The following is a 14,207-nucleotide window of genomic DNA, read 5'->3' on the forward strand; positions in this document are numbered from 1 at the left end:
CAATATTTTTAACTAATGTATAATTGTTGTATTATTACTACTCATTATTAATTTGTATTATTACTGTTGCTACTAATCTATGTTTAAAACTAAGTCAAAGACAAAGAAATAATTTTTGCTACTCCTTATAAATAATTCAGGCGATGCTGAAAGAAATACTCATCTTTAAAATGCTCGCTTAAATAAAGAAAATATTAACAGAATGTAATATCCTAAATGAAAAAGAAATATATCAAAACTAGTAATAATCTTAATGATGATGACCAGGAAATGAGTATTTTTGGAAATATCGATTTCTCATTTAAGATATTAATGACCCCTCCTGCGGATATTGCGAAATTAATGATCCTTCTCTATCATGACGAAGCATAGCAAGCTTTTAATTAATTGATGAAGGAAATATCGATTTTGGCATCATGCAGTGTAATTCAGTCTTGTATAATTTTCATAAAAGAAAGTGATGTTTGATAAGTATTAAGAGGAAAAATACAAGGAAATATAACTTGAAATTAGTAAAACATTTTATGTGAAACTTGTAATAGTTAGGAATAAAATTGTTTCATATTTCTGAGCTAAATAACTAAATAGTATATTATAAAACCTAAACCTATAAAGTTGTGCAGTGTTAGATATTGTTGAACTATGACATGGTACAAATTTGAGTTAACTGCGGTGATTAAATGATTTATATTGTAGTAATTCTTGATTTTGATTGCACAGAACTAAACAGAAAGAATATCTGATTTAAATTACGGTCGAAAGTACCGGCACTGTTTATTTTTTACTAAGTCTTACGGAGCAAGAACTCTGATATATTGTAATTTCTGCAGCATTATTTACAGTAAACTAATAGTTGAGACTGCATGTAACTAAAAACAAATTTTTTGTAGGAATTATGGAATAAAATTTTACGGTAAAAATGGATTTTACGGATGCTGCACTCAGGGTGCGAATTACTGAATTTTTTTTTACAGTGTACGGCACATATAGAGGTAAAAATTATTCAATTTAATAATCGTTAATAAGTATGCAATAAATTCATATCGTATTTCAGTAGAAGGGATAATATTACTCAAGAACTTTTAAAACAAATTGAAAATTTTTGCACACAATGAAAAAATTCGTTCATCCAAAGAGAATTACATGCAAAATATAACTTTCAGAAAATTTTTATTATTTTCTTTATAATTGTCCTATATTTTGGAGTTCAGAAATCCAAATCCATCGAAAAAAGGTATGTTTATTTAGAGAAAGTACGTTTTTGTGTCTGATTTCGTAACTTAAAATATCGTCTACGCCTATTAATTAGCATTAACATTGAGTCATAGAACGTGAAGATCCGATCTTTAGATCAAAAGTTATTCAGGGTAATTAGTTTTTTTTTACTCTCTGTAGATATTTAATCAAACATTTTTGAAAGAACTTTACTGCATTTTCAGCAAAGGTTTTCAAACTTTGTGTGTGCACCTTACGTATTTCATTTATGCGTTCCCCTTACGTACGTCCTCCAGTCATCACTCTTAGTTTAGGTATTTTATTCATCTCCACAGCTAAAGCACATTGATATTTAACGAATACTGCAAGTGTAGAATTGTGCAATATTTAGGGTTGCATCAAATAATATGTTAGGTCTGTAAAATCGGAATATAACATGCAAGTTTCACACGAACCTCAAAAATGTTTTAAAAGAAGTTTCAATATTGCAATAAAAAAGCCAAGGATTTCTTTAGATTAGCTTTCACCTTGAAATTACGAAATTAAAATAAACCGAAAGAAAACACGTAATGATCCCAAAAATTTCGTAACTAGATTGATTTATTTTTAAACATTAACCTAAGGGAAGATTAAATTTACTAAAACACATCTTTTTTTTCCTTCCTATATTTAAATTTTACTAGAACTCTACGATCCTTGATAAGTCAAGATGCATTAATGAAACTTGGCTATCTATCCTAAAGTTGATGATGAGATTAACACCAAATACTTACTCTTACAACACCTAACACATATCAAAACCTTACTCTACTAAAATATTCCTATGATTAGGAATAATAGATGTAATATAATATTATTTATATATTAGATAATATAATTTATATAATAGATGTAACCTACGCATTGACAAACAACAAAATACTTGATTCAGAAAAAAATATTTGACCCCTCAATAAAATAAACATTAATATCTTACTATATATAAAATTCTAATGATGATGTCGCAGTTTTCCATTGTTGTCGGTGCATTTTTATTGGTCAGAAAATCACGTCGTGTGATCCAGTTTTTCCTCATTCGTCTCCTTATTGTTTTGGTTGTAGTCAGCATAAAATTAATAAAAGTCATGCTTTTCTATAAATATTTTTGAATCCCTAACTTAAAGTTATTTTCCTGTACTGCTATTATTACGCTTTTAATTCAAGAGTTTAAAACTAAGAGAATTGCTGTTTTTTTATTAGTATTATAATGGAAATCTGCCTTACATTTTAAGATAAAGTTATTTAGAAAGGTGGTCTAACAATTATTATTTTTGAGCAAATAGCATTAATATACTGTTATAAATTACAGTTAAAGAGATCTGTTAAATGATTTAGAACTTAAGGATCAGCTTCATGCACAATGAGATGCAGGCAAAAAAAAAAGTATTTAATATATCCTACCGTTTGGTAAGTGAAAATATTAAATTAAGGATGTGAACTCATCAAATTTGTTTCAACAATATAACGTTATAACAACATAAATGTTATTTAAAAAAATGATTACTTAGAAAAATCACTTCTATTTACCAATAGATCTAAATATCTAATATATATAATTCTCTTACGTGGCTCCCAAATTTTGGCTGTATTTCTTTTCCGCCGGTGGCAACGTTTGCTTTGTTTTGCGAATCGACCCATGAGTGCCGCTAAAAATGTCACATGCCAAATCTATCTGAGGTGACTCAACATATAGCGCTTTTAAAAACGGAAACTGAAATAACCAGAGAGCATCAGCTGCGGCAATCTCATACTATTAAGCTAGGCAGAAGTGAGTAGTCTTCGTCGATAGATCTCTATTTTAGTATTTTGTCGAAAGCGCTTTTTTTCACGAATTTATACATTACGAATTTATTTGACGATTTTTGATTTACATCACGAATTATACTATAGCACATTTCTAATAAGTTTAACGAATTACATGTCATTTATTTGAATTCAAATTTATTTTAATGACTTAGTATTTACTAAAAAGATGTAATTTTTTTATATGGATTTGAATGATTGTTTTGAATTCTTAGAATTGTGTGCATTTGCAATGTTCCTAAGTTTGTAGCGAGCGAAGCGATCTTGGTACGCGAAGCAAGCCATATAAGATTGCGTAGCAATTTTCGGGGTTGGCGAGCGTTAGCGAGCAGGGGGCGCAGCCCACTAGTTTTATATAATTTTCGTTGTAATGAAAAAAATATTTTATCCAAATTGATAGACATGTTAAACAAAACTTGCAGTTTAAAACTTAGAGCTTACGCAGTCTCTTAGTTCCAAATAACTTCGATGCATTTTCCACATTTATCATTTCACGTCCAGGCTACTTGAAATGGCTAATTGAAGGCAATGTTCAAGGTTAATTGAAGAAAAAATCTCTCCTTACAAATTTTACTGGAATTTTTCAATGTGACGGGCTAATAGGAATATTCATCAGTATTTTCTAATCTGCTATTTATTTTTCAGGCTTATTACGACTAGTTTATATGCCTTTCAAATAAAGAATTATTCAATTAGACTAAAATTGTTGAGTTTTACTTTTGCAATAAATTCTTCGATTGAACTTTTGATGTCCCGGAAAAAATAATGTTAAATAAGTATCCAATGATATATTTTATAATAAGCCTCAAGGAAGGGAAGCTTCCATAATAAACCTAAGCAGATTTTTTTAAATCAAGGTTAAACAATCAGCCTATTTTGGAGTTTACAACCAAACACGTTCAAATACGTAGCCTTGTAATTTTTTAATCCAACCCAGGAAGCAAGGGAACTCCTTAATTAAGGATTGGGACAAGCTGGCCATTGCAGCGAACTTTATGATGAAACTAACCCTCATTTACGTTACATGGGGAGGTAAATCACAAAAATTGTCGTTGAAAAGCCGACCTATTGTTTGGGTTTACGACTACAACTAATGTTCAACTCCTTGTAATTTTGAACCCAATCTACAAAAAAAGGAAACTCCTAGATCAAGTATAGGGAGAAATTTGCTTTTGTTCAGTACTTTTTGGTGGAACTAAATAGCATTTGCGTTACATGGGAAGATAAAACCATGAAAACTTCCCACGGTTAGCCTGACGGCAAGGTGACTCTAACCCGTGATCTGTCTATCACTGAAGATATCTTATGCTAGCATTGTGGCTAGTATAAGCCGGATGTGCATTACTTATCAACCAGCCATCGCTGGGATTCAAACCTGGTTCATCTCATTGGAAGACGAACTCTCGATCCACTGAGTCATCACAGCTCCCGACAGTTAGTTTGACGACAAAAAGATCCATCATCTTCAAAGAATATCTTACGTTATCACTGTGCAAGGCGGCACAGTGGGCCAGCAACTAAGGTTTCGTGACTAAAATTAGTATTTCTTTAAAATTTGCTTCAAAATTTGGGGAGTTTTATTTAGGGGTTTATATGTGCAGGTAAATTGAAATTATAGTTGAAATTTTGAAATACACTAAAAATACTCAAAAAAAAAATGGCGGATGAAATATGGCGAGCAAAAATAAAAATAATAACATAGTGCGTTTAAATAACTAAATATAGTAATGAAAATATAATAATTTTAGTAATTTATTATTAAAAATGAAAAGCAAATTATATTTCCGAAGTAAAAATATAAATTAACTCAAATTAATTAGAAAATAACGCGAAGGCATGGAAAAAAAATTCGTTTCTCGGTATATTTAGTCCACCTTTGCAATACGGGAAAAATGAGCCGGTTTTTGAGAGAAGAAACATCAAAGAAGACAACAAAAAAAGTTTAGCTAATTACCTCGTGGAACTTTTTGGAACTAAGTTTCGAAAGTCATTCCAACATTGTAAAATGTCAAATGATAAGATGTAAACTATAAGTTTGTCAAGAGTATTAACTAATCCAACTAATTCAAAAATTGTACTATAATTGCAGACTAATTACTCTGATAAAAATGTAACAGTAAGGTGAAATTCTCATATATATTTCTTAAATAAAAATTTAAAAGTTACATTTAAAAAAATTTTCACATATTTTTCATTGCATTGTACTCTCGTCGGTCCAAAAAGTAAATTATAATGTTTTGAACGATTATAAATACTTAATTTGGGCTATATTAAAACTGCCTACACAAATTTTAGTTGAAAATTTAATTTTTGACTTTTGGCCAAAGATCATGGTCTTCTGGCCCACAGTGGGCGGGAGTAAAATTCATATGGTTGGGATTACCTCTTAGTTCACTTCAATGTAAAATAATGGTCAATTTTTTCAAAGAGCTGAGAAGTTCAATTAGCAAATAGATCTGACATAAATATCTTTAGCATTATGTAAAGAATAAAAGGAAGGAAATCCTTAAGATTTGTGAATTTTACAGAGATTTGAAAAGCTTCATTTAAAATTGACTATCTTTTTAAAACGCAATTACATAGAATGATCGTTCATTTTCTGACAAAAACACAATTTGTTTCGGATTTAAATTCTAAAAGTACTATAAATGAAAACAAAAAAAGGAATATTTTTGACGATGCGACTTAAGAATTTACGAATTTACAGCTCCAAGTTGATGAGCTCCATTTCTCATTTTGCTCTTATCGCCAGCTCCGCAGAGCAAAAAATCTTCAAAAGTCCGTCATTCATTTGTGAACGAAAGTAGAATTTCATTTTCTGAAATGAATGATTCAGCTACTCATCGACAATTTTTTTTTCATCCCTTCCATAGCTGCACACAAACTAGAAGAAGATATCAGCAAGATTACGAACTGTCACGAACAGGGCGTCCATTTTACTCATCCAAATAAAGTCCATCAATCAAAAAAAGAGAAACTCCCGGGTTTATTAAGGATCCGTGATTGAGGCATTTTTTTCTTCTTATTTTTTACCTTTCATCATTTCATTCGTGGCAAAAGAGCGAGGCCTCAAAGATAAAGTAAAAAAAAAAAAAAAAAAGTGGTGGATACATAGAGAAGATGCAGAGAAACTGTCCCTTATAGATCCCGATCCTTCCTACCACCCCCAGTTTTTTTCCTCCTTCATCCCTCCTCCTCCCAGGTCATCAGTCGTCTAACATCACGTGACCAACACCAAGAACCCCCCTTTGCTGGGCAGTCGAATTTTCCACCCCCGCTCTATTTTCGAAGAGGGGGGTGAGCTGAGAGCTTTCTCAGCTGGCCCTGTTGCCAAGGTGGAAAAGAAGAAAATGGAGAAAGAGAGAAAAATAAGGCACAAAAAATCGATTATATCGATTGGGAATATTTTCCTTTTTTATTTTATGCCCGCCATGTAAATTTGACCACGCGACGGAGGAAAGTAGTAATGGCCGATGGCTACCCGGGCATTCCACCCATGGCCTTTTCTTTCAATCTCTCTCTCCCTCCTTTTTATTCTTTCTTCTTTCTCCCTTTTCATTTCGAGGGTATTTCTTTTTTGCATATACCACGCATGGTTCGCTTCATCACCATAATCTTGAATCTACTTTTCCTTTTTCCTCTTTTTTCCGGAATTCTTTGTCTTTATTGGCAACCGCCATCTTGCATTTTCCTAAAAGAAGGTAAGAGACCATCACCTTTTTGACCTTCCATCCTTGCTGTTTAATCTGAATAAGAAATGAATCCCGTTTTCTCATCTTTCATCCTTAAACCCAAACTGTAGGATTAGTTTTCACTATTTTCAGCATTTTTAACATTTTTTACTTTAATACATTAGAAAGTTTTAAATTCTCCATTCCTAATATAGATTTGTAAATCTGAGTTTATAGTAAATAGTTGAGGATTTTAATTTGTTTCATTCGAAAAAAACTGATAATTTAAAGTTCAGGTGCACCTAGATAAAAACATTTCATATTTTTTCCCTTATCAGAGTATCTAATTAGATTTTTTTTCTCAATTTGCTGTAAGTTTTTTTTAGTTTCCTCTACTTTCGTACTGCATTAAGGATAAACTAAGTTATAAAATAAGTTCAAATAAGTTATCAGTTTCAAGAAAAAGGATGTTACAGGATAAAAATTATTATCTTCCTATTATCTTCTATATAATAATTCTGATTTAAACTGACAGTTTTTCTACAGCATATAAATATCTACAATTTTTTTTCTTGAAGTTTCTCTACATTAATTCAACACATATTTTAATTTGAATTGAAACAAGTTATCAGATTTAAACAGAAAAAGTAATACGGAAAGAAATTCTAGAATAGAAATTCTGGAATCATGGAATTAAAAAAAATCTTTTTAAATCATAACATAATTAATTTTTCAAATATATTAATTATCGTTCTAAGGATTTATTATTTAAAAAAACTAATAAATAGAAATTTAATTAATTTAGGTGAGCAATTCAGACCAAATTTGCTAATTTTGTTATTCGCCCATAACCTAAAAACGTAAATAACGTTATTTTTAGGTATAAGAAATAAATTTTTAGGAGATTTTTTTGCTAATATTTCTGTTACACGAATATTTGGTTACAATTCCAAATTTAAAGTAAAATCTACATTTTTCTTACAGCTCTGAGAACATTTACATAATCTCCAGACATATTTTCAATGCATCAAAAAGTTAAAACAAATAAATAATAGCATGGATTTGTTTCTATGAACAAAAATGGATCCTGTATTTACGAATGATACATTTTTTTGTTTGTATAAAACACATTTTGCTCTTGGATTCTCAAACTAAAAGTTTTGGTTACCATGGAAACATGTTCTAAATAAGTTTTTTTTTTTCTTTTCGTTCGCAAAATAAAAAGTTTTAGTCACTTGTTACTTCGTCGTTACAGAAAATATTATATATAAATTCTTATAATATATAATAAAAAAATTATATTCCACGGAAGCAAATATTATTAATGTTTCTTTTGATTCAGATCATGTTCTTTTAATTGTTTTTGAAAGAGACTCAGAATATATACGTGTTTTCCGTTTCCCTATATTCGCTACTCTATAAATATTAGGCAAAACAATTCGCAGCAATAAAAGTACTTTGATAAAGTAAAGTTTTCTACATGAGCTATAGTTGTAGTAGTAGACTTTCTTTTTGTTTTATATTGTTGTCTTACAGCTTATGATGATTGTTCGGTTTTCCTTTTGTCTTTAAATATTTTAATCCAATTATTTTGATTTATTTTATCCATGTGATTTATTTTTGTCAGATATTTATTTTATAATTTGGTGAATTTTAAATTGTAGCATTGCTTTGAAATTATTGAAAATTTAAATTTTTTATTTTAATTATTTTAGGAGAAAAATTACTATATTTTAAAATTTTATCGCTGTCGATTTCATTTACAGACTTTTAAATATGACATTTGGTACCAAGGATACTCGCTATAATCATGAAGAAAGCCCTTTTAAAGAGAAAATTGAATAAAACAAAATAATAATTTGGATTATTTAATTATGAGACTAAGTAGAATTCGGCATTTTGTACATAGTTCGGATCAAAAAACTAAATTTTCGTTGTTTTTGTTATATTTTCACCTAAGAGGTATTACTAATTCCTTCTACAGTGATTTTGAAGAAGTTATAAAATAATTGCAATTGATAAGGGAAGGAATATTGCATCAGATGAGATATTATCTGAGAGATCGTTTGATCGTAATTGATCGTTTTCAAAAACTTCAATTTTGGCGCAATTTTGATACCGTGAGTAGATTGTTTTTATACAATTAAGCACGGGATTAGCAATTTGAACAACAATGTTTTATTTTCGTACCTAACTTTACTTATGCAAAGGGAAGATAGTTTTTGCTATTTATATAAAGAACTGATGCTATGTCATATACCTATATATTTTATTTAAAATTTAAATTTCATGTAGAAGTAGTTAACAGCAACGTTGGTTTATAGAAATACTCTTTGTTTTTTATATTAAAAAGTTAATTTTCTTAATTAAAAAAATTAATTCTTTTTAATTCTTTTTAAACAAATCAAAAACTAAATCCATCCTAAATTGCAATTTTCATATGCAAATTAAATACTTTTTTAAGTAGGGGGCATATTTTCTAATACATTTTTTCGGGAAAACTATCATATTTTCCTTATAAATTGAAAAAAAAAATCGTTAAGCAAATTAAGTTCAGTTCATATAAAAAATATTGATTAATATAATAAGCTAATTTAATAAATACATTACGCTGTTAGAAATAAATACTCTTAATTATATCGCATTCTCTTTGTCATCTTGCTTACACGTCAATATAATATTATCCAGAGCATTGATTGAGGTAATAACCTACTTTAATCAATAAATTACATAGTTCGAAAAGAATGAACTAATTTCCATCACATTCTTTTAATACCATGTTCACACTTCAATCTAATGTTTTTTAGAAAAATACTTTTTGCTCATAAAACTGGAATGCCTAATTTTTCCACTAGCTTAATGGGTGGCTCTTTACGCTCTAGTTTGCATGAAAGACCAAAATCCTGATGTGAAAACCCATTCATCATCAGTCCACCAAATAGAAAAAAAAACAAGTTTTTTATACCTTAAAGTAAATTCCCTGGAGTGAAACCCTTTATCACTACTGGTTAGGGTAGCGAACCTAAAACTTTTACTTTAATGGCTTAAATGCCTCTTTCTTCTTATCATATTGCCTTCCCCCCTGGAAAAATTTAAAGCACCTTCAAATGATAGGGAGGTAGAGTTAATGATCGACGCTCAACCCTTCCATATTTTATGCCGATCGTAAAGGGGGATTGTAGAGAAAGGGGTTGTGAAGATCGGAAGCTCCTGATTGGGTAAAATGAAAGTCGTTTGGTAGAACCCTTCCCTCTCTTACTCAACTCTGGCGTAATCTGCGTTGCGCGTAATTTTTACCACACTTCAATCCTGGTGGGAGACTTCACTGCCTTGCATTGGCTGCAGTGGCGGAAGGGTTGGGGATTTCGATCCGCCCCTTTTTTTTCCCTTCCCTGCCTTAGGGATTTTTTTGAATGTGCAGGGGTGGATTTTCTGCATAGTAATAAGATGCTTTACGGGATTGACGGAGAGAAGATCCCAACCAGTCAGCGGATTTTTCTACTTTCATTTCGGAATTTTTTTTTTATATTTTTTCCCTTTACTTCTTCTCGCGTCTTTGCTTTAATCTTGGTGTGGGATATTCTTTCCTAGCGCTGTTCTTTCTCCTTTTTTCCCTTTTTTTATGCGCATACGTAATGGTTTTCAAAAAGAAAAAGAAGAAGTAGCCATTTTTGGGGAAAAGAAGTGCGATAATTTAACTCAAGTATACGGCGACAGTTCCAAAAAAGAGTAGCTCTCTTAAATTTTTCCCCCTTTCGGTATTTTGGAATTTTTTTTTCCTTTTCTCCAGATAATAGAGATAAATTTATCCGTATGAGCCTCCCGTCCTCAAAAGTACTCTCCTCTCCATAATCTCTGCATAAAAGTACCCTCATTAGAGTACTCGATCGAATGCATTTGCTTGAAAAACTTTTCGAATTGTATATTCGGTGCATAGATATTCATATAAGGTAGATATAAAGATATGAGGAAAAGCCATTTGATAAAATCTCCCCCAAAAGTCAATCCAAAAAGAAAAACCTAAAGCTCTACTTCTCCAGCATTAAAGAAGGAAGGATATATATTATGTTGGCAGAAAGTTCTATCACAGATTTTAGATTTTACCAAAAATAAAAAGAATAAAATTTTGCTACTTTTTACATTTATTTCATTTCAATCAATTTTTATTAATTTTTCCGGAAATATATTTTTTTCAACTACATGTTTGTTAAGAACTCTCATTTAGCTTTTATAGCGCAACTTTATCAGGACATTTGTACAAAATGAATTTGATGCGTCCAAGTCAACTACGCATAACTTCAAAATCTATTAAAGACCTCGAAATTTTGACTTGAGGTCTTAGCCGAGTTCCACTTTTTACTCCACAGTAATAAGTGTTATTTTCAGAAGAGGCATTTTATACTCTTTCAGTTAAAATTATTAACTTTTGAAGGAATTAATCTGTGATTTTGTGATTTAGGAATATAAAAAATGTATATACTAGATTTGAATTGTACAAATTTAACCATTATCTTTTTTTTTTTCAAAGTTACCGTCAATATTTTCAAACTTAAAAAAAAGAAGAATAAAAACAGTGTAATTTTTCTAAAAAAAAACAATGTTTGTAATCATTATTCTATACCTTCAAAAATATTAATCTTATTTTCTTCTATACTAATCAGTATGTGTCTTTAAACAATTAAATAAAACTAAATAAATGAATAAAAAAATATTTAAATTATTTTCATTTAAAATTTTATAAAAAGGAAAAAAACTTCTCTATTTACAAAAAAAAATATATATTTTTGGGGAAAATAGAGACGTGGCTTTCAAACGCTAGTTATCAATGATTTTTATTAAATAAGAAGAAATAAGGAAATTCAAATGAAAATTTAAAAAAACACCTGCTACATTTTTTCAATAAAAGCAAAAATAAGTAATATTTTCAATTATTTCAATACCACGAATAATATCTAAAAACCGTAATTTATTTATAATAAATATGAAAGATATTAACATCCATGTTTCTGTGAAATTTAATTTGCACAACTTTTTCAATGTGGAAAATTTATTACAATAATGCTCTGAAAGTAGAAAAGGAAAAAATGGCGAACGCATATCAAAACTGTAAAAGAATTTTTCCTCCTTACTCTTCGATATGGTGGGAAACAGATTTACTGGAGCAGAAGATTCCTCGGAGAAAGAATCAATTGGTAGAGAAACTTAATGGTGGAAAACTAAAGACAGGAGCAACCGGTTTGCTTTTTCTGTGGTTATCGGGTTAAGTAAAAGAGATTTTTTGCTTTTAATGATAATGTCAATATTTATGAATTAATTAAGTTATTGCTTACTTAAAATTCTAAGCGCATTTTCTGTTTAGTACATTGAAATCAATCAGAATGAAATAAAATAAATTTAGTGTGACTGTCCAGTGATTTTTATTTACATAATCATTGAGAAAATAAATATACTCTGTTTCTAATATTTTTTATCACAAAAAATATTTTAAATATCTCATTTACTTGCCAAAAAATGTCACGAAAACTGAAAAATAGTCTTAAATCTATTTTAAATCGGTAATAGTCTTAAAATTAAATGCTCTATTTTAAATCTAAATAGTCTAATGAAAAGTAGTCTAAAATATTTTTTAAATCTGTAATAGTCTTAAAATTAAATGCTCTATTTTAAACAAATAATAATTTAATGAAAAATAACCTAAAATCTATTTATAAACATTTGATAAACTTATTATAGTTCTAAATCTTAATGAAAATGGAAGTTAGGGAAAATAAAAATATTTCAATTGTCTTTAATTCTGTTTGTAGCAAATCGTTTGAATAATATTTTGGTTAATACATAAAAATTCTATATCATTGTTATTTACATTAGTTGTTATTCTTACTAACTGCTGTAAATTGGCTCTAATTAATTATGGTTGCTATAAATCGACTGAACATTATTTTAGGTAATTTAAAAAGTTAATATCAGTACTATTCTTATTACTTTTATGTAAAAAGTTTTATAATTTGAAATCTCTACTTTGTTTAGTTTTAATATTTTATCAATATTTTATATACTACATGGAATAGTATATTAGGGCATAAAAAGCAAATTCGATATTACCTAAGCATTTTGAAAGCTATTTCAAGTGCTAAAGCTTACATGATGAAGTTTGAACAAGCATAATGCATTGTATTAGGTATTGTTGAGATATTTGCTTCATTTTTTTACCATATAATCAACAATAATAATAATAATTAAATAATTATAATTTCAAACAAATTGATTTTTCAATTTTTTATAAGAGGAGTAATGTTATGTATGCGGCATCAATACCGAAAAATATTTCTGGTACAAATGAAATCGAAGAAAAACGTTAAAATGTATAAAACTGAATTTTTTAAAACTGCTGAGTGCTAAATATATTCTTGCACATTCATTATATTTAAATAAGATCGAATATAAAATGTAAATTTTTAGAATTAGAGAGAATTAATATTAATTCTCAGTTATTTTATTTTATATATTTTTATTTAAACTTTTAAAAAATTAAGCTATTTTCTCGTCGAAACACTAAATTGAAATATAATTTGCTTGTAATCAATGGTTCTGAAAAATAGCTGAAAAATTTTAACTTGTATAAATTAATTTGATGATAATAATTTTCATTAAATGTTTTGAAATATAAAATTACTGCCTTGATAAATTTTCAAAATAAATTATAAAATGCCAAATATCAAATAAAACTCATACGTTTTTATGGAATAATATGTTTATCTGTTGTCTAACCTTTTCGAAAAATAAAATATATGTCTAAAACTTAAAAATTTTCTTTAATTTAATTTTTTTTTTTTTTTTTTTTTTTTTTGCATTTCAAAAAATTTATTATTAAATACATTATCATTATTAAATACAATAATTAGCTTATACATTAATTAGCTTTATTCGTTAAGGATTTCATTAGTTAAAGGTTAACAACAATTAGTTTAAAGATTTATTTTGTGTGAAATAAGAAGGAAAAATAAGTTCAAAATTCCCATTGCAATAAAATATCTTCTTCAATATAAGATATACAAAGAATTTATATCAATATAAGATTAGTTTTAATTATCAGGCAATCCCTCGATACATTCAACTCTTCAACGTCTATTGTTACCAATCAAAAACAAATTCATTTTCGGTTATTATTCTACACTAATTAATTTTTTCTCTAAATTATTCAAAGTGTGATGGGAAAATATGACCTAAAAAGGGATATATAGAGAAATACTAGTAACTATGATCAATATACTGTTTATTTAAACGAAAACTATTATTGCGAATTATTAGTTTAGGTAATAATAACTTGAAAAACTTAAATTATTAAACAAATTATACAGTAATGTATTTTATTTTGTTGTTTTGCGTTTATCAATTTTCTAACTCTAAAGTATAAATCTAATATAATTTAAATTTTACATTATTATTACATTCAACATTGAAGTAGCTTGAAATTTGTTC

The 14,207-nt window shown here is 28.5% G+C and overlaps 1 long non-coding RNA gene across 1 annotated transcript in view; it reads left to right on the plus strand.

Moving 5' to 3' along the window:
• Window positions 1-6,624: 6,624 nt before the first annotated feature.
• The window catches only part of LOC107453396 (uncharacterized), a 76,310-nt gene continuing 68,727 nt past the window's right edge, over window positions 6,625-14,207 (plus strand). The window contains exon 1 of the long non-coding RNA XR_015435547.1: window positions 6,625-6,758. This is a non-coding gene — a long non-coding RNA (uncharacterized LOC107453396). The remainder of the gene's footprint in view (window positions 6,759-14,207) is intronic.

The sequence above is a fragment of the Parasteatoda tepidariorum genome, chromosome 1 (genome assembly GCF_982258835.1).
Source record: "Parasteatoda tepidariorum strain Cologne lab strain chromosome 1, Ptep-v5.0, whole genome shotgun sequence".
NCBI classification, from domain to species: domain Eukaryota; kingdom Metazoa; phylum Arthropoda; class Arachnida; order Araneae; family Theridiidae; genus Parasteatoda; species Parasteatoda tepidariorum.